The following is a 21,296-nucleotide window of genomic DNA, read 5'->3' on the forward strand; positions in this document are numbered from 1 at the left end:
CTGAAGTACCTACTAAACTTAAAATACAAATTGCATGTATTTCCAAAGCACGGGCATCTCAAGTGTGAAACTTGTACGTTTCTAAACACCAGTTTGGACAGATTGTGCATCAGGTCGTTAAAGATTGTAAAATAGGACTGAAACCACTTGGAAATCCTTAAGAATATCAGGAAGGAGAATGCACTTAATCAAACTAGGATTTGGTCCTAGAACAGGGAAATGAACACTCATTCTTAGAAAGAGAGCCAGAATTTCAGAAAGACATGGTCTCTCTTTTTTTGGGGGCGGGAAGGAGGGTTGTGAAAATTCAAAATACACAAACTGTTAAAGAGCTGACAAGAAGACACGAAAAAAGAATGCTAAACGTTCAACGCAGCCAATTCCAGATCACAGATCAATTTCTTTAGTGTTAACAAAGTGTATGGCCAAGCAGAGGTAATTTAATACTATTTTTTCTTTCCTTTGATCAACTTTACATGAAGGTCGTAATAAGGACGTTAATCGAAAGAAATCTAAGTCTGCCTAAGTCGAATCTGCATAAAAAAATAAGCAGTATCCTCACGGAGCTTGGGAGCAAATTCACCATTTAAGTGTAATACTCGGACATATAAGATGCCAACACCCGCACTACGAACAGTTTCAGTAAGGGAGGACAGAAACTGGGGACCCAGATGAGCAGGCTTTGACGTGAAAACGTAGAGATGAGCGGGGTGTCTGATTCCTGAAACGGCATTTTGGGGCTAAAACGGGATTTACTAAAGCAGCGGGTGCCTGGGTTAGCCCGGGGCTGTTTTCTGGAGACTGAGTACGTGGAAGGCAGGCAAAGGTGCACAGCCTCAGACGGGAGCCACCGGGAAGCGCAACGGAGGGCGGGACCGCAGCGGGATTTTCCTCTCGGCTCATTCATTCTCTGATTCACCGGTTCCTGGAGGAGGCGGCTCTCGGGGACGCGCGCAGGAGGCCGGCCGCGGCTGGGTGCGGCCCGGCGCCTGCGGGTCGGACGGTGTGCGCTGGGGCGGGAGAGGGGGGGAGGGAGGGAGGACGGGAGGGAGGGAGGACGGGGGCGGGGAGGGGGGGGCTGCTGACCAGGCGGCGGGAAGCGCGCGCCGCCGCCCGCGCCGGAAGTGAGCCGGCGGCCGCGGCGGGGAGCGCGCGCGCGCGCGGCCGGGCGCCTGTCGGTCCGCCCTTGGGCCGCACGACCCTCAGCCCCGCCCTGCGTGCCGGGGCGGGACGCGGGGGCTCTGCGGTCCGCGCCGCCGGGCGCTCGGTCGCCCCGCCCCGTCCCTGCCAACGCCCGCTCCGCGGGTCGGTCAGTCAGTCCCGGAGCGCGCGCCGCGGGAGCTGAGGGAGAGGAGCGGCGCGCCTGGAGAGGCGGCGGCGCGGCGCGGGGGACGCGAGCAGCTGCTGCCTCGCGCGGGGCTCCCGGAGGGCCGAGGGGCCGCCACGGTGAGTGCTCCACCGCCTGGCCCCCGAGGTCGGGGAAAGGAAGGACCCAGGTCCCCGGGAGGCGCTGCCGCCTCCATTTTCCTGGCTCCCGGCGTGGCCCTCCGGGCGAGAGCGAGCGGCTGCAACCCGGGGCGGGGTCGCTGCCGAGCTCTCGGCGTTGGGGCTGCGCCCAGCCAGGCGGCCTGCGGTGGGTAGGGGTCGGCGGGGCCTGGGCTGCCCCCCACTCGGGGCGGCATCGTGCAGACAATGGGCGAGTGGGCGCCTGGGTAGGTGCGGCGGGGCTTCTACTCCGCGCTGGGCTCCGGTGGCCGGGGACTGCTCGCGGGTGGGAAGGGACTGACCCCCCGGTAGCCGCAGACACCGCTCGATGCGGGTTTGTTCTAGCTTTTATGCCCTGCCCGCCTTCATAAATTAGTTCAATGCAGAGACGTCGAAAGGCGGGGTGCTTTCGGTGTCTTCTAATTAAGCAAAGTAATTGCTCCAGTGCTTTTTAGCCTCATCTCATCTTTCCGCGTACATTCCCGCCGGAAATCCAAACTGCAGTTTAGTGGAGGACTACAGAAAGGGAGGAGGCTGCCTTATAATAGTGTCGAAAGGATGCCTTCGTTTTAAGATGCTGATACCCTTTTCCTATTCAGACATTGTCTTAGAATGGCCCCACTGTGTGAACCGGAGACTGCTTGATCCTTATGTAGACATAAAGATGTGCCTTAGTATGAAATAAGAGCTTTGGAAAATGATACAAGAGTTGCACGTTTCCTGTGTGTTGCATTTCATACATTCTGTGGGAAGAGCAGTTCTGGGTGGATACTGCCTGCAGCATTTCTCATGGAGAAGTGGAGAGCCGCCCAAGTGGGTAAAGTCCTCCGTGGACGTAGCGGGCTAGCGTGATTCGATTATTAAAGGGTGACTTGGTGTTGGTTAGAATACTGAAGTCAGCAAACAGTGTGGAAACCTACTCAGGTACAGTGGGAGACACAACTCGGAACACCCCCACAACAGTGAGTGGCAGAAAAGGCGCATTGAAGCAGAGTAAACTAACGGTCCATATAGAATAATCGGCTAGCAATGTGAGGGTGGATAAGCAAGCCATTAACTCCGCAGTAGTTCTCTACAGGTAAACAGCCCTACACCACCTGTTTACCTTTTAGCCTGTTATCAAGAAGGTTGAACGAGATAACGCAAAATTGGTAGCCCCTTACCTATCTGTGAGAGGCTCAGTACATGCTAATTCCTTTTCCTACTGCTGGGGATGGGGTGTCAGCTGTCGATCTTGTGAGGGGGTGGGTCAGAAGTGAATATTGGTAATAGTGCATTATAGAGGCATAGCATAAGACAGTGAAGAAAAGGTGAATTCTACATTGAGGTCAGTGGTGGGGTGAAACTGGAAGCTGCCAATGTATGGGTGGAGTCTTTTAAAAGGTTGGATATTTTCTTTAAAAATAATATTTTATTAGCACATTAATTTTACATAATATGAGTTTCATCTTTTCATACATATACATCATGTATTTCGATTATTTCAACAGGACTGGTGGGATTTCAACAGTGTAGACTTGGAAAGGAAGACATTCCACGTGTAGGTGGTGATTATCTTTTTAGAACTGGATTCAGGAGCCAGACATGGTGGATCATGCCTGTAGTCTCTGCACACAGGAGGCTGAGGCAAGAGGATTGCAATGCAGTCCAGGTCAACATGAGTTACAAAATGAGACCCTGTCTGAAAAACCAACAAACCCAGCCATCACCACCCCCCACACACATGAAAAAAAAAAAATCCAAATTCTCTAAGAAGAACGTTGGAGAAGTAGCAAAATAAGGACACCCTTTAAAAACCTTTCTTGCATTTGATTTTTTTTTTCCACCAGGTGTTTTGTGGTGTTTGGATTGCTACTCACTTCTGTTTGATTTTAGTGAGGAGCTATGTGTGGTCATTTCTTTGTGATGAGTATTAGCTCTCTGTAGTATTCCACACAGGCAGACTCTTCAGGTCTCACTGAGATTATTCAGTTAGTTGGCCGACAGTAGTGGAGTGGCAGGCATCTTTTGAGAATGTTTACACAACTTTTAACACTTTTCTGGCCAGATGTTTTTAACCATTATCTTTGAGGATAATTGTGTTGTTTTTTGTTTCGGTTTTACTGGGTTTTGGCTCTGGACTAGAAAGAAACGAGGGCAGCAGGTCTGGGATGCACATTTGATTGGCTTTGGAAGTTGTGAATGTCTACATTGGTATTATCCCCAACTATTTCTTTAAGAAAAGTAATATTAATGGAGTAAGATATGTAACCTCAGGCTAACTATTGCCTTCTTAATTTCTTTACCTGTAAAATGAGGAGCTTGGAGTAGATTACTGGTTTCTGTGTTATTTTTTTTACTGATCTTAAGATTTTGTTTTGAGACAGTTTTGGAGCCTGTCTTGGGACTCTAGACCAAGGTGGCTTTGAACTCACAGAGATCCACCTGTCTCTGCCTCCCAAGTGCTGGGATTAAAGGCGTGTGCCACCACCATCCAGTTTTTTGAGGAGCTAAGATTGGTAGCATGAGCCTTGAAGGGTCCAGGTAGGAGGGTGCTGAGTTTAAGGACTGCCTACCTACATCATGAGACTGCCTCAAAACAAAAAGAATAATTAAAATTTTATTTTAATGAAGAGCTTTTAAGGGTCTTTAGACACTTGACCTAAAGTTCATTAGACAGTTTGGAGATACAGCGCAAGTCAAGAGCAGTTACCATGGTAGGGCCCTGGATTTGATACCTACCACCACCACAAAGCCCATAGTCTAGTTTGTAATGTTTGAAATCAGGAGTAACCATTGTAATCAGAGCACTCGCTAAGGCAGGAGGAATAAGGCTAGACTAAGCTATATACCGAAGCCCTGTCTCAAAAGATGTTTTAAAATTATAATAAAGTTACTATATAATATGTACTATTTTCAACACTTTATAGTATTGAATTATTTATTCCTCACCATACCTCTATGAAGGAGGTCTGTTATTTGAGAAAACAAGCAGAGGTAGTAAGTTTATTTCCCAAAGACCACACAGCTATGAAGTAAACATAGAGATTTACAACTAGGTAGCCTAATTCTTGTATTTTTACTACCTTCCTGTGCTGCCATGTGGTAAAACTAGAACATTTTTTCTTTTTCTCGTGTGTTAAAATCTTTATACAACTTTTGCCATTTTAAGCATTAAATAGTTAACTTTTCAGTGCTGTTAAATCTGTTCATGTTGAGGAGCTTGTGCCTTTAATCCCAGCACTTGGGAGGCAGAAGCAGGTGGGTCTCTGAGTTCAAGGCCATCCTGGTCTACAAAGCTAGTTAGAGGATAGCCAGGGTTACACAGAGAATCCCTGTCTCCCAGAGGAAAGAAGTTCCATGTTATTGTGTAACTGTTACATTGTCCATTTCCAGGGCATTTTCACAATCCCAAATTGAAATTCTACCTGTTAAACAGTAACTTCACATCTATTACTGCAGCTTCTAGTAGCAACTTTCTTACTTTGTCTCTCTATGCCTTTGACTCCTGGGGGGTACTCTCCGAAAGTGTAGTCATTATTTTATTGTTGTTGGGCTTTTCTTTTTACCCAGAGTCTTAAATCGGAGCCTAGGCTGTACTAGAATTCACTGTATAGTTCATGCTGACTTAAGCTCATCACTGTAGCCTGTTTGTTTGTTTGTTTGCTTATTTCTTTATTTAAGCACATTAGAGATCCGAATGACCTACAGACTCAAGCTTCCCTTACACTATCTGTGTGTTTATTTAGGAGTTTTAAATGAGCAATTAATAGGAAACTTAACAGACTGGAGACTTTTTAAACTTCGGTCCTGCATACTGTTTGTTCATATAAAATTGTCTCAACAACATATTACTGTACACTCTGTTCAATTAAATGGACAAAGTCAAACATTTCTATGGGGGTGTACTCATCCTGTTTAAGTCATTGCTTGTTAAAAACAATGAACTTTTAACAATAAGTCCTGATAACATATCATAAATGTTTTTGCAGTTCATTGTGCTATTTTGTCTTGTCTCTTAAACATTGCTGTAGTTCTATGAAAAGATTACCTTAATCAAGGCAACTCATACAGAAGTGCTGAGTGCTGAAATTAGGGGCAGGTGCCTGGCTTAAAATTTTATTTTTCTTTTTCTTTACATCTTTTTATGTGTATGAGTGTTTTATCTGCATATATGTATGTGTAACCATGTGTATCCACTGAGGTCAGAAGAGGCCATTTGGATCCCCTGGAACTGGAGTTACGGGGGGTTGTGATTCTGGCAACTGAACCTGGGTTCTCTGCAAGAACAAGTGTTCTTTCTTCTTGGTAGTTGTAAATGCTTGATATGGTGCTAAAACTGAACTCAGATCCTCCGCAAGAATAGTACACTGAGCCTTTTCTCCAGTCCCAGCTTTTCATATTCTTATTAGTCATTTGGGATTTGCTTATTTTTAAAATTTAATCTTTTTGTTTTTTTAGGCTTGTAACAGTTCTTTATATTCTAAATACAAGCTATTTAGCCAGATATATTTTCTCTTAATTTGGTGCTGCCTGCGTTTATTTATTCATTTTTGTGTGTGACAGGGCTTGTCATGTATCCTAGGATGACTTCAAATTCATTAAAACACTTTGACCTCAGCCTCTTGAGTGCCAAGATTAACAATGTGTTTCACAATACTCACCTTGTGCTGTCTAACTTTTTAAATGTTTTAATAATGGACTTCATTAAGAGTGTTAATTTTTCTTATGATTATAGGTATTTTCTGTGTCCTAATAACTTCCCATTTCAAAGTTGAAAAGACATATTCCTGTATTTTCTCTTGTATGAGTTTTATAAGTTTAGTTCTTGCATTTCTTGCTATGCTCCATTTTAAATTAAATTTTTATTGTGGTATGATGTAGAAATTGAAGCTCTCCTCTCTCCTTTATGTCTAGTTGTTTCAGTATTTTTCAAAAACCACTTTCCTCTTTATCTGCCTTGAGTTCCTTGTTTCAAAAAATCATTTGATTTTATAAGTGTGGGTCAATCCATGGACTGTCTGTTACATTGATGTAATAATTCCCTGTCCTTTTGCCAATGTTAATTATTTTAAATATCATTAGTTTGAAATCAGGTAGAGTAAATCCTTCAGTCTATTCACGATTGTTTTGACTAATCAAAGTCATTTTTTTTTAATAATATGGATTTTAGAATCACTTTGTTTGATTTATTATTTTTGTGATGCTGGAAGTTGAACCACATTCCTACCTCCATCTTGTTAATTTCTGTTTTTAAGAAAATAGTTTTCTTTTGATGGTGGTTGTAATTGTATCAACTTCCTAGTTTAGTTTGGGGAGAACTTATAAAATACTGCATTTTCTAATACGATGGTATTGTGCATCTGTCTGTTTAGGACCCCAATTTCTCAGTAGTGTTCTGTATTTTTCATATGTAACATTTTATTACAGTGTTACATAAGCATTGTGTTCAGCCCTACTTCTGACACTTCCTATACTCAAATCCTCCTTTATACATACTTTCTTTTTACAATATAAATTAAGATTTAGTCTGAAGATTTTCCAAGTGATATCTTTATCTGATTCATAGAGGAAGGGACTATTATCCATTGTGATATCACAGTGCTAGAAATAGAAACTTAAACTGTCTTTAGAAATGTAAAACTAAAGATATTCCCAGGGCTAGGGATTTAGCTCAGTGGTTGCCTAAACACTTAAAATTAGAAGTTTAATGCTGTCTAAATTCTTTTGGCTTGTGTGGTTTTGGATACTAATTTAAACAAGCTATGTTAATGTCCTGCTTGCTTGCTTGCTTCCTTCCTTCCTTCCTTCCTTCCTTCCTTCCTTCCTTCCTTCCTTCCTTCCTTCCTTCCTTCCTTCCTTTTTTGGTCAGTTTGACATAGGCCAACATTGTCTAGGAAAAGGAGCATTGTTATTGTTTGTAGGCAAGTCTGTGAGACATTTTCTTGATTAATGATTGATGTGGGAGGGCTTAGCCTCCTGGCAGGGGGATGCCACCCCTGGGCATGTGATCCTGGGTGTTTAAGAAAGCAAACAAAACAAGCTAGGGCAGACAAACCAGCAAGCGGTCTTCCTCCATGGCTTCTGCTTCAGTTCTTCCCTCTAGGGTCCTTCCTTGGGTTCTCCATATGGTGAAATGATCCCTTTCCTCCCCAGGTTGCCTTTGGTCATGGTATTTTTCACAGCAGTAGAATCCTAACTGGGGCAGTTAACATGGTCTAATCTTTCTTAGAATTATAAAATTAAAATAATTTTTTTATTTGTTGGGAGGGGGAGGTATCAGGACAACTTTGGGAGTCCGTTCTCTCCTTCCACTGTATGGATTTGGGGAACTAGCTCAGGTTGTTGGGCTCAGTGGCAAATACTTCTACTCACTGAGTCATTTTACTAGCCCTAAACTTTTCAGAATCTGAAAAACAATAGTCTTACAAGTTTAATTGGAGCATACCTTTTTTTTTACTGGTTTACATTTTATGGTTTGCTTTCTTTTTTTTCTTATACTAATATTAACAAGGAGTAACATATAAAGAAGAAAACAAAATAGTCCTACTATTCAGAAATGACTACTAGTTTCCATTTTCTGTTTATTTTCTCATATATGTGTTTTTGTGTTTGCATAGTTCATTGGGAACACAGTTTAGTTCTGCTTCTTTTATTGAAACTGTTTTTGCTTTCCTGAGCATACTTATATATCATCTTTTCTACATTTTAGATTTCTTTTCAAAAATAAATGTATTTTTAAATTCAAGTATAAAATATAATATAAAGTATGAAACATTACCACTAGTAATAATCAGTTGCTTATATTTTTCTTCAAATAATTATGTTCAAGGAGATGTATGATGGCTGAGCAGTGGTGGTGCATGCCTTTAATTTCAGTACTTGGGAGTCAGGGACAGATGAGTCTCTGTGAGTTTAAGGCCAGCCTTGTCTACAGAGCGAGTTCTAGGGTAGACTCCAAAGCTACAGAGAAACCCTGTCTTGAAAAACCAAAACCAGAGAGAGAGAGAGAGAGAAGAGAGCTGTATGATGGAACTCCTCACCCAGATAATTTGTATTCCCAGGAATATTTTTGTTTGCATGTTTTAATAAATAAATCTTACTAAATTTTTTTAACTGAGCTATACTTTTTTCTCCCCTCCCTTCTTTTTTCTCTCCTCTGACCCTCACGCTCCCAATTTACTCAAGAGATCTTGTCTTTTTCTCCTTCCTGTGTAAATGCATGCATGTCTGTCTTTCTTAGGGTCCCTCTTTGTTGCCTAGGTTGTCTTGGCTTGTGGACTGTAGGTTGGTTTTTCTTTGCTTTGTGTCTAGAAGCCACTTATGAGTGAGTACATATGATATTTGTCTTTCTGGGTTCCCAGGCATGTTTTAATACACCCACATGTTCATAAACTTTTAGGTTTCTGAGGTTGGAGAGATGCTCAGTGATTGGGAGCACTTGCAGAGAACCCAGGTTTGATTCAAAATTCATAATTCATTCACAGTCACTCATAACTCCAGTTTTGGGGGATCTAATGCCCTCTTCTGACCTCTGGACAACAGGAATGCATGTGGTGCACAGACATATGATGTTCAACACACACACACACAATTTACATGCTTATGTTTGTAGCACAAATAATAAAAACCCAGAGACAGATGTTGGGGTTGAAGCTGAAGATCAGAAAAACAAAACAGCCAAGGCGTTAGAGAGTTCTTACCTCTACCAAGGCTCAGGCAAACAAAGGGGCGATCCTGTCCTCAGGATGACTACCTCAGACTGCACAGAGACTGCACTGAGTTCCTGCCTTACATTTCTCTCTAGTTCTGGGATTAAAGGTGCATCATCCCAAGTGCTGGGATCAAAGTTGTGAAATCTGTTTCTCTCTTAGAATGACTCACTCCAAGTCGCCCAGGTGTCCCTGAGATGAAAGGTGTGGCCACCACTGCCTGTCCTTTATGACTAACCAGTGGCTTAGGTGTGTGGCTACCTAGTGACTTAACTTTGCACTCTGATCTTCAGGCTAGCTTTATTTGTTAGATTACAAACAAAATATCACTACATATGTTGTTTTAAAATGTGGAGTTGGTTGGTTTTAGATAGTTCCTTACTCTGCTCAGTCTGATTTGAACTCAAATCCAACTCAGCCCCCAAAATGTACCGGTGTTCTTTTATTATTATTATTATTTTTTTTTAAGATGGAGCCTTGCTATGTAGCTCTGGTTAGGAGGGTTAGGATGACATTTAATATTTCTTTTGGTGCCTGTCACTAAGTTGGACATTTAGAAGTGGTGTATCTCTGGAGCTTCAGTGGTTCTCAACCTGTAGGTTACAACCCCCTCAGGAATCACATATTAGATATCCTTCATACCAGATTTTACATTATGATTCATAACAGTGCTACAGTTATGAAGTGGCAATGAAATAATTTTATGCTTAGGAATCACCACAACATGAGGAGCTATGTTAAAGGGTTGCAGCATTAGCAAGGTTGAGAACCGCTGTTATAGATGATCTCCAATAGCTTCCCAAATGATGAGAAACCTACCTACTAGAATGTTCTCCCATATCCTCCCAAACCCTGCTTTATCATATTTTTGTCAACTGGATAGGTGTATTTTCTTAAGAATTCTTTTATATTATAAATGTTTATCAAGAAACAGTTTCATTTGTGAATTAAAACTTTTAAATGTGTGTGTGTACAGGCACACTGACGTCATGGCCCATGCATAGAGGCCAGAGTCAGAGGACAACGTGGAGAAGTCCTACCATGTTGTTGCATAGATAGAATTTAAACAGTGAGGCTCGGCAGCAGTGTCTACCCACTGAGCCTTATCAGTGGCCCCACGAAAGAAGACTTTCAGAAGAGTTTGAAAAAGCATTGCTTATATTATTAACGGGAGGGGCACAAAGGGGTTTACTGTAAAGAAATGTTAGCTGCCCTGGCAGTAGGACTGATTGGAGAACTACCTAGAACAAGTTAACCCTTGGATTGTGACATCTGTATATATAATTTAGATGATTATTTGGCTAACAGAACCCATGCCTTTGCCTTTTCTTATTTTCTGTAAGCTTTTTTTGGGGGGAACATATTTAATTCTTGATAAAGTAGACAAATATAATATTGGACAATCCTTGTGTTTATTTTAAAATGTTAGAATTATTTTCTTTTAGTTTTTTCTGATTGGCTTTTAGTTTCAAATAATTATTTGTTGAGTGCTTATGATGTTAAAGTAGAAATTACTTATTCTGAAAATTCTAAATGTATGTTCTTAAACTTTTTATATATTTTTTAATATTTTTAGACAGTGTCTTATGTAGCCCTGACTGGCCTGGAACTTGCTAAGTAGACCATACTGGTCTACATAGCAACTCCAACACACATTGATGTGCCTACCTCTGTCTCCTGAGTGCTGAGAAGGTGTGTACCACCCACACCCAGCACACTATTTTTATACAAAACTATTTATTTTTGGGGGGGGGGAGTAATGAGTGTGAGTGTTTTGCCTGTCTGAATGTATGTGTAGGGAAGTTAGGTGGGTTTTTTGTTTGGGGTATTTTGGGAGGTGTTTTTGTTTTTGAGACAGTCTCTGTGTAAGTCAAGCTGGACATATCCCCATCCTCAGCCTCAGCCTTCTGAGTACTAGGATTGCAGGTGTGGGCTACCACACCTAACCCTACTCATCATTCTTCTGGAAGAAACTTACAGAGAATTGAAGTCATTTCTTACCTAAATATTTGCTAGAATTCCCCAGTGAATACACTTAGACCTTCTGCTTTCTGTTTTAGAAGGCTTATTGCTTTGCCATCGTCTTTCATAAAGATTTTTAACTTTTTAATTATTCATCAGTACTAGACTCATTGTAATCTAGATTTACTTCAATTATTTTGTAGGTTTTTTTTTAACCTTTTACGTTTAGGTCTGTAATCTAATTTTACTTAATTTTTGTGTCTGTTTCTAGATTTATTTATTTTTACATATGAATGACCGTATTTGTTCCAGAAAAAAATTGTTAAAAATGTTTTTCCTCCACTGAATTATCTTTACTTCTTTGTCAAAGATCAGCTGTCTGTGTTTGTGTGAGCCTATTTCTGGACTCCTTCTTCTGTTTCACTGGTCCATTTGACTGTTCTTTTGTCAATACCCCACTGTCTTGATATTTGTGGTTGTGTATAGAGGTTTTGAGGTTGGTTATAGTATCAGTTGTCTGCTTTTGTTCAGTTCCTTCAGTATTGTGTTAACGATTGTGGATCTTTTGCTGTTAACCCAGGAACATCCAACCCTATGATATAAGGACATGATGTTGTCATCTACAAAGTTCACTCTTGAACTGTGCGATTGATTTACAAAAAATGCAAAAAGTTCTCATAGTATTTTAAGTAAGGGTATATTCTTGTGTTGGCCCACATTCATAGCTATCCTTCAGTATAGTGCAATCCTCTGCGTTTGACTTGGTTGCCATTATCAATAAAATAACTTGGTAGACTTTTTGTGGGGATTCTGTTGACTGACTCCATAAGTGAAGCCAAGAAGTGGTATCTTGGCAACAACCATGAAGGGTGATATTTACTAGGGACTTTTTGTTTGTTTTGTTTTTAGACATTTGTCAATTTGGGTTTCTCTTTCTAGCTTACAAAGAGACTTTATCATGAATGAGCCTTGGATATTCCATTTCTTCACAACAATTGATATGACCATGCTGTATTTCTTGGTGATTCATTGATGTGATAGATTACACTAATTGATTTTCAGATATTGAGTCATTTTGCATACTTGGGATAAATCCCACTTGATCATAGTATATAATTTTTTTGGCTAATTTTTGTTGAAGATATTTTTATAATATTGGTCTGCCATTTTTCTCATGTCTGGTTTTGGCATTATTGCTAGCCTCATAGGAAGAGTTAGAAAGTGTTCTCTACTTATATGTTCTAGAAGAGGTTGTAGAGTATTTAAGCAATTTCTTTCCTAAATATTTTCTTGAATTCACCAGGGAATCTATCTGAACCTTGTGTTTTCTGTTGGAAGATTTTTAATTCTTGATTCAGTTTCTATTAAATTTTATATGTGTGAGTACTTTGTGTACTCGTATGTTTGTATCCATACCACTTGGATGCCTGGTGTCCATGGAGGCCAGCAGAGGGAGTTGGATCCCCTGGAACTGGAATTATAGACTTGTAAGCCACCATGTGGTTGCTGGGAATTGAACCTCAGTCCTGCAAGAGCAGCTAGTGGTCTTAACTGCTGAGCTCTTACCTTCCAGCCCGATTTTAGTTTCTTTAAGATAGCATTCTGGATTTACTTCCCTCTGTGTGTAACTTTACATTTAACTTGTGTTTTCCTCTAGGCCATGGGGATTTGTTGTTTTGTTTTTTAATTGTTAGGAGGCAAATGCTACCCCTTCAAGCTCTAGTTGTTTTAGCTTTCTATTATTCTGTCGGCATCTTGTCTTCTAAGTGTATATAGATACCACTGTATTCCATGGTGATACAGCTGGATAAATATTTATTAGATTTGTTACTATTGCTTATTCTTTGTTCCTGTTTTTATATTGTTTTCCCCTTCGGCCCCTTTTTGTTCTGCTAGACTATTTTACATGAGTACATTTTCTCTTCTCCTTTGTAGATCACTTATACTTCCCTACTTTTTTTGTGGTTGGTTGCCTCGGAGTTTACCATATACATTATAGCTAATATAAACACATTTTTTTTTCTTGTTGGTTTCTCAAGACAGCATTTCAGTCTGTGTCCTGGCTGTCCTGTAAACCAGGCTTTCCTCAAACTCACAAAGATTTGCCTGCCTCTGCTTTCCGAGTGCTGGAATTAAAGATATCCCCCCCCCCAACCTTTAAACACATTTTCAGATAACACTGCTTCGAGAATATAAATTGAGCACCTTATTATGACAAATTATTCTGATTCTTTTCTGCTTGTTCCTTGTATCATTGTTGTCACCCATTTCACTTACATGTACACACTCATAAGTTTGCATGTAATATATGCATTAATGTACATAATCAAATACATTGTTGCTACTATTATTTTGAACAAATCGTTAAATATTTGTCAGCTAAGAATAAGAAAAGTTTCCTGTCAAATTCAGGCAAAAAAAAAAATAAGAAAAGTTGATTCTGAGCTTGGTATTTCATGTCTGTGATCCAGCTCTCAGGAGATTTAGGAAGAGGCCAGCATACTTGTATATTAAGATGTTTCTTATAATAATAAGGAAACAAAAGCTGAAGTTTTAGTTTATACCTTCGCTTATCCAACAGAATGACTAACTATATCATACTCTTTACATTTCTTGTAGCTCTATGGATAGTTATTGTTAATTGTTTGTTCCAGAAATATTTTTTCTTCGTTTTTTTTTTCATTTGCATTAAGTTTATTTGTACCAGGACTGAAGGCATAGAGAGATTAAAAAACAACCGGCATTTATCTAATTTTATTTAAAATTAAAAAAATGACAACAAGCAACTTAGGAAACAAGTAACAGGTATCAAAGACTTTAAAGAAAGATTTACTAAGTACTGTAATGATTTGTAAGGGTACCAAAGCCTATTAAGAACTTTTCATTTGCATAAAGAAATAGATGTAATGCATTCTTACTCTAGAAACTGCACAGAGATGACCTTCAGGTTCTTGCTTTAGCTAGAAATTCTGAGACTAAGGAAGCTCTTTATAGTCCTCATTCTTAGCATGAGAAGTCTTAAATACATCATTGTCATGGGGGCAAGGGGAAAGAGACGAAAGTGTCTATCTGGTAGAGTCTCAAGAGAATTAACTTAAAAGGGGTGGGGGTGTCTCTGTAGCCAGGTCTCTTGTCAAAGTCAGAGCAATCCTCCTGCCTTAGTCTCCCAAGTGTTGGGATTGCAGGCATCCGTTATCATGCCCAGCTTTCCTTTACTTTTGAAGGATGACTTTTCATGGTACCGAAGTCCTATGTTCATCACTAATTTTTCTCTCAAAATATTAAATATTTCATTTTAATCTTTCATGATTGCATTCTAAGATGTTAAGTGGAAGTCTTACCTAGTCTCATCTTTAATTTCTTCTTTAAGTTCACAGAATGTTTAAAGTATTTGCTTGGGATTTCAACTCAATAGTGTGAAAAACTGGAACCCAGCTCTTAAAGTAAGGGCTGGTGTGGCAATGCATGCCTTTTATCTCGATACTTGGCGGTAGAAGCAGATTGGTCATAGTAAGTTTGGCCAACCTGGTCCACATTGCAAATACCTGGCTAGCCAGACTATAGTAGTGAGACTCTGTCTCAAAAAATGTTCCTTCTTAATAAAATGAAGTTCATCTTGTCAACAGGTAATACATATGAGACAATAATGAAATAAAGGGCACTGGCTTGTTAGCAGTATGCCTATTTAGTATTCATAATCACAAAGAGAAGGAGAAGGAAAATGGAAGAATATACTGTAACTACTGGTGTGTGTGTGTGTGTGTGTGTGTGTGTAAAATGACTATTAGACCAGTCATACATGTTAGACTATTCTAACATCTTAGACTCCATTCAGTTGAAATTAAAGTATAAAATATTTGTTGAGAGAAGAAAAGGTATTATAGTCATGATCAAAAACAGGCCATTAAACTCAATGTATTACCTGGCTATTTTTATTTCTATACAGGTGGTAAGATGAGAATTGATATATTTAAATATTGATTCTCTTTTTACTTGGTTTAATGTCTGGTCAAAACATATAATGGTTAGCTAGGCATTATAGGCAGCTTCTTTAGTGAAGTTAATAGATTTTTCTAAGTTTTGTTCACATTTCATCGAAAAGTTATTAGGAAAGATAAGTAACCTGTAAGATCCTTTGAGATTCTCTTTGAATTTCTTTCTCTCTCTCTCTCTCTCTCTCTCTCTCTCTCTCTCTCTCTCTCTNCACACACACACACACACACACACACACACACACACATTCTTTTTTGAGACAGGGTTTCTCTGTGTAACAGCTCTAGCTGTCCTGTAATTAGCTCTGTAGACCAGGCTGGCCTTGAACTCACAGAGATCTTCCTGTCTCTGCCTCCCAAGTGTTGGGATTAAAGGTGTGCACCACCACCTCCCGGCTGATAATAGTTAGAATTATATCCTTTTTAAATTAGAATACTGTAATCTGCCTCCACCTAACCTTCCAACACTTGTGTGTATACTTGTACACACAAGGTTTGGGGTCAGGAGAGGCACTACAAATGCAAAGAACAGATATGACAGCGTTATCTGAACTTTAATTTTGTTTGATGATAGTCAGCTTTAAACATATAAAATTGATATTAGCTTTAATATAATTTTATAAAAATTTAGGTATGAAGCAAGCCCACTCTAGAATATTATTTATTCAAGGGTAATTGCCCTTTGTGCTTTCTAGAGTTCCAATTTTGTTGCACAGCAAACCCATGACCGTTTGTTCAATGTAGACAGTGATTCTGAAAACAAAAGTAACAAAAAGTGGAAAACATATCAGATGCATTAAGTTCATTAGAGGGCTGAGAACCTTGGTTCTAGACTCCTGCTGAGACTTTTTGTATCACTGTGGATAGAGGTTTGGTCTTTGGGGAAAGTGAGAAAGCTAACACTTCAAGCTTCTCCCTCCCCTTAACTAATGTGCTTAAAGGGTGGAGAGCTATTGGTGCCTCTCTTCTGGAATTAAGATTAGAGAAGACTGATAAATGGATGGGAAGTTAGAGTGAAGTTAGTTTGCATGGCCTAAGCTGGGTAAAGGGCATTCCCTTGGCATTAATTCCCTCTTTCCCCTCTCTGCAGATAAGAAAAGCAGTGTTGACTTAGCCAGGTATCTGTCTGGTTAATGGTAAAATTAGAACAGAACAAGAATTTGAGTTTTCCAGACTCCTTGTTTACTTCTAGGTGGCTCAAACTAGAGGATTCTTACACATTGTTTCCTTAAGCTGATCTTTTCAGTGGCGAGATGACCTGTTACTCATTCAGATTTAGCACTTACAAATTGAAGATTTACTTATTTGAAATGACAGATTTAGACGCACAGATACACACAGTGACATATATATATAACTAAAAAATGAAAGTCTACACAAAAAGGAGACATTTAGTATGTATAATTTGAATACTCAACGGACTTAAAAACTTTTATTTTATTTTAGGATTAGGTATCACTTTGTAACACTGTCTGTGCTGGAATTTAGGTTCCATGTAGTTCAGGCTTGCCTTACACTTGCTGGATAATTGAGAATGACCCTGACCACTGCCAGGTGTAGTGCTTTTGAAAAAACACATTGGAACACAGACAGCAATTAAAAAGACAGCTACATGACAATGTGATTTCTTTTTCTTAAAAAAATACATTTATTAATGAGCGTGCATATACGCCCCCCCACAGTGGTGCCATGTACATTTATTAATGAGTGTGCATATATGTCCCCCCAACACAGTGGTGCATGGCACGTTTGGAGGTCAGGTAACAACTCGTGGGAGTTGGTTTTTCCTTCTACAGTGTGAATCCTGAGGATCAAACTCAGTTCTTTGAGGCCAGCACTTTTTTACCTGTGTTATAAGGTTTCTTAATATTTTGTATTTGAATGGATTCTTTTTCAAAACCAATTGGAGTTCAGGCTTTGTCCTTACTGGTAATAGTACTGTTAGCATAACTGCTAAATCATCTTTTAAAATTACCTTTAGGGGAAACATTCAGCTCAAGTGGTGTATAGTAGAATTTTTCTGGTGTTTCTTAATCATTCTGCTATTAGTGGAGAAATAAATTTTAATATGTGTTGATTCATTTGAGTATTTACTTATAGCCAGATAAATTGGTCTTCTTTTAAAGAAGAGTACTTTTAGCTTTGAGTCATCTTAAATTAGCATCATATTAATTTTTAAACATCTTAAATTGGAAATGCTTGGCAAAAGAGGAAATATTACATTTTAGATCAGTAAAGAATATGATTCTCTGATAATTGCTCCAGAGTGATAAATGGAAACTACTATGTTCCGTGTTTCCAGAACTTGTAACCTACGTGGGTGTCAGGGCTAATGAGACAAATAGTCATGACATTGTGCAGGGCCACTGAACTAAATGGCGTGGGCAGGTGCATAGCTCATGGCCCTTGAAGAGAAAGTAGGGTCTATTTTTTGTTTATCTTGCATAGCATGTTAACACTTTTGTTTTTAAAAAGAGCTGAACCAAAATGTGTCATGGGTATAGAAATGCAGAAAAAAGGAGTGTGTGCTTAGAAAATGTCCTGCAGGTATTTATATTGCAGAAAAACAACCTCTTGGTTGAAAGTGAATCAGGCAGCCCGCATAAATACCTGCAAGAGGTGTGCAACGGCTTGGAGTAGTGAAGCCTGAGAACTCCCAAGGCTTCTCAGCATAAACTTCTTTCTAAGTTTATTTTGAAATTTGGTAGTGGAAGTCTGTGTGGCATTGTGAATATAATTAAGATTCACAGAATTGTACAAGCTAAAGGGTTAGAGGATAAAAATAATAATTTCTGCCTTTTCAAAACAAAAATGAAAACCTCTGACACAGATAGCATGGGAAACTATTGAATTCATCTTCTATCAGGAGTTTTAAATGGCTTTTCTTAGACATCTTAAGTTTATATGATAAATGAAATGAACATTTGGAAGCTTTGTCAGGTAGGGGATAGCTGGTCAACTGTAGTGTCTCCGAATGTCCGCAAGAGGTCAGGACACACTAATGTTAACAAATAATAGGCAGTTCCAGGATAGTCTTTTATTCCTTTTGTTCTCATGGTAACAAAAGTTTTAAACATCTAGTTTGTTTTTATGTTTGTGTGTGTGTGTTTGTTGTGAGGGGCCAAGTGCAGGTATTCTTAGAGGCCAGAGGCTTTGGCTTTTTGGAAGCTTGAGTTACAATCTTGGGCACCTAACTGACTTGGGTGCTGGGAACAGAACATGCTCTAGATCATTAAGACAATCTTTCCAACCTCCATTTAAAAAAAAAAAAATCCTAAAACCTATGTTTTAGCCTTTCTGTTTGGCAAGTAGTAGTGGTATTTGATTTGGAACTAAATTCTGATCTTTTCCTGATGTAGTTGTGACATTAACCAACTTCAGCTAAATTATCTGGTACTTAGATGTAGAAGTGAATGTGGATTTGAGACATCTTCACTCCAGGCTGACCGCAAACTCACTGCAGTCCTTTAGCTTCACGTCCTCCTGAATGTTGTGATTATAGGCGTAAGCCGTTATACCTGACTAATTGCTTATGATTTGTTTGTTTACTTGTTTTTGATGTAAGATTTAGAAATGAGTCTTTGTCTCTTTGAAGTATCTGAGGAGGAATTATTTTTCCAATATGTCAAGCTTCTCTTTGTATTAAATTATCATGGTTAGAATATGTTTTAAAAGGTAATTGAATAAGCCAGGAAAATACTTTAGGAAAAGTAATACATATGTACACATAATTTTAAAACCATATTTTAAATAATTATACAGTTATTTTCAGTCCTTAGACTAAGTTATATACTTAGTATAGTAAGAAATAGTAGCCTATGTTTTATTATTTTAAGATTATTCTGAATTTTTGTATATTGACTTTCTCAACTAAATTATAACTTCCTAGGAAAAAGACTACCCTCTCTCCCTCCCCCACCCCCCGCCTTTCTTGTTCCTCTTACTTGTTTCTTTTCTTCTCTTGGCTTCTTAGCTTATTTTAATATAATTTCAAACTTACGGAGAAGTGGTAATATCACAAAAGTGTGGGCTTTCCCCTCAGATCCACTTGCCGTTTACATTTTGCTTAGTTGTCATTTCTTATTCCCCATCCACCCACTAGAGTATTCTCCACCATACACAACACACACACACCTTTCTCCTTCCGTCTTAGGAAAACAACATTGCAGACATTGTACTCCTTTACACAAAATTCCTTAAAATTTTTTCCACTGTACATGCTGCTATTTTACATAAGAACATGTGTGTTCATAATGTATATTGCACATTGAGCATATTAAAGCCTCTGAGCATATTCCCTTTTTTACCTTCTTCTCTTCTTACTTGAGAATCTGTATGTTCCCCTGAACAGTTTATGTCTACTTCCACATCATATATAAAAATGATTTTATATTTTTATATAAATTAAAATCTAGACTCACATGAGAAAATAAATGCTTTTGTCTTTCTGAGAGACTGGATTAATTTACTTAATGTGATTTTTCCAGTTACATCCTGCAAATCACATAATTTCATTGTTCTTTACAGGTGAAAAAAATCCATCCTATTTGTATGTTACATTTTCTTTATCCGTTTTGTTATGCACTGTAGAAGGAGCTGCAGGCTGAGTTCCTGCCGCCCTGTCCCCGGCCGCCTGGCTAGCTTATGCCCCGAAATAACAACACACAAATTGTATTCATTTAAACACTGCTTGGCCCATTAGTTTCTAGCCCTTCTTGGCTAACTCTCATATCTTGCTTTACCCATTTCTAATAATCTGTGTCTTACCGGGAAAGATTCAGCATGTAAGACCTGGTGGCTGGCTCCATTGTGTCTGCCCTGGGGAGGAGAGGCATGGCATCTGCCTCACTTCCTCTTCCTCCCAGCATTCTGTTCTGTTTACTCCACCCACCTATGTTCTAACCTATCAGGCCAAGCAGTTTCTTTCTTAATTAACCAATGAAAGCAACAGATTGATATGTGACACTCTCACATCAATGCACCTTGATTGGCTGCAGACTTAACTATTCTGAACAGTGCTGCAATAAACATTGACGTGCAAGTATCTCTGACAATGATTTGAAGTCTTTTTTGGGTAAATACCTTGGAGTGTTATTGCAGCTGTATCTTGCATAGTTGGAGGCATTCCTTGATCCTGAAAGTCTTCACATACTATATACTGAAGTTTGCTTTAGAATTACTTAAAATATTAGAACAGTTTAGGAAATATTTCAACAAACTATTTTTGTGAGAAAGCTGATGAAAAGTAACTTGAAACAAAGAGCTAAAATTGTCTAAATAAGTGATTAAAAAACAATTCTGTTGTAATAGAAGAGAAGTAAGTGGTTATCAGTAACTTTTTTATCCTTATGATCCCTTATTTTTTATAGCATACTAGAATAGTATTCTAGTTTGTTCAGCCTTTAAGCTAACTGCAATTGCATAAGACTGCATCACTTGTTCTAAAGTCTTCCTAGTAGCTGTGATAACACAGTCATTTATACTGTAGTTGACAAACTTTAGAGAACATAATACGTGGAGGAGTTTCTTCAAAATGTCCTACCTCCTTGACATAAGTTAGGTCATTTATATTCTGTCTCTTAGTGAACTGGAAAGATGGCTGGTTCTTTAGAACACTTGCTGCTCCTCCAGAGAAGCTGAATTCAGTTCCCAGCTCCTACTCAAAACAAACAACCCTGACATTTAAACAACTCCCAGGTACTTTTGATGTGTACCGTGAACAGACCACAGCAAGGAAAACATTGCACTACAGGATAAGCATCTAACTCTTTCATATAGTGTATTGTTTTGCATTTCCTCATCTCCAGCCTCCGTTTCCTCCATGAGTTTATACTGCACCACAAGAATACCAAGCCACTTAGAATTCACATGTCTTTTTTTCTCATGCCTTTCTACTCTTATACATAGTAATTCTTTTGCCTAAAACATCCTTATCCATCTCTTCCTTGTACGTTGTCTTCTGTCTCACTGAAGTGCCCTCTCTTTCCTCTTGCCTTCTCAAACTAAGTTAAGATCTTACTCAACATACATAGCCTTATAGATAGCACTTTTTATTATTGTTGGTTTTCCCCCCTACTAGGTAGATATAACGAAATTAAACATCATTGTGTCCATCTGTTTTATGGTATCTGGCACATAGAAAATATGCCATAAATATTAAATGAAG

The 21,296-nt window shown here is 39.0% G+C and overlaps 1 protein-coding gene across 5 annotated transcripts in view; it reads left to right on the top strand.

The window, feature by feature from the left end:
- Positions 1–1,156: 1,156 nt before the first annotated feature.
- The window catches only part of Raph1 (Ras association (RalGDS/AF-6) and pleckstrin homology domains 1), an 86,362-nt gene continuing 66,222 nt past the window's right edge, over positions 1,157–21,296 (top strand). Inside the window, exon 1 of one of the 5 annotated variants that reach the window (XM_050154159.1) lies at positions 1,157–1,446. The gene's annotated coding sequence lies outside the window, so the exon portion shown is untranslated. The remainder of the gene's footprint in view (positions 1,447–21,296) is intronic. The other 4 variants (XM_050154160.1, XM_050154162.1, XM_050154163.1 and 1 more) reach the window with 4 other exon arrangements.

This window comes from Alexandromys fortis, unplaced genomic scaffold (assembly GCF_014885135.2).
Source record: "Alexandromys fortis isolate MF-2015 unplaced genomic scaffold, M_Fortis_MF-2015_v1.1 scaffold_40, whole genome shotgun sequence".
NCBI lineage: Eukaryota > Metazoa > Chordata > Mammalia > Rodentia > Cricetidae > Alexandromys > Alexandromys fortis.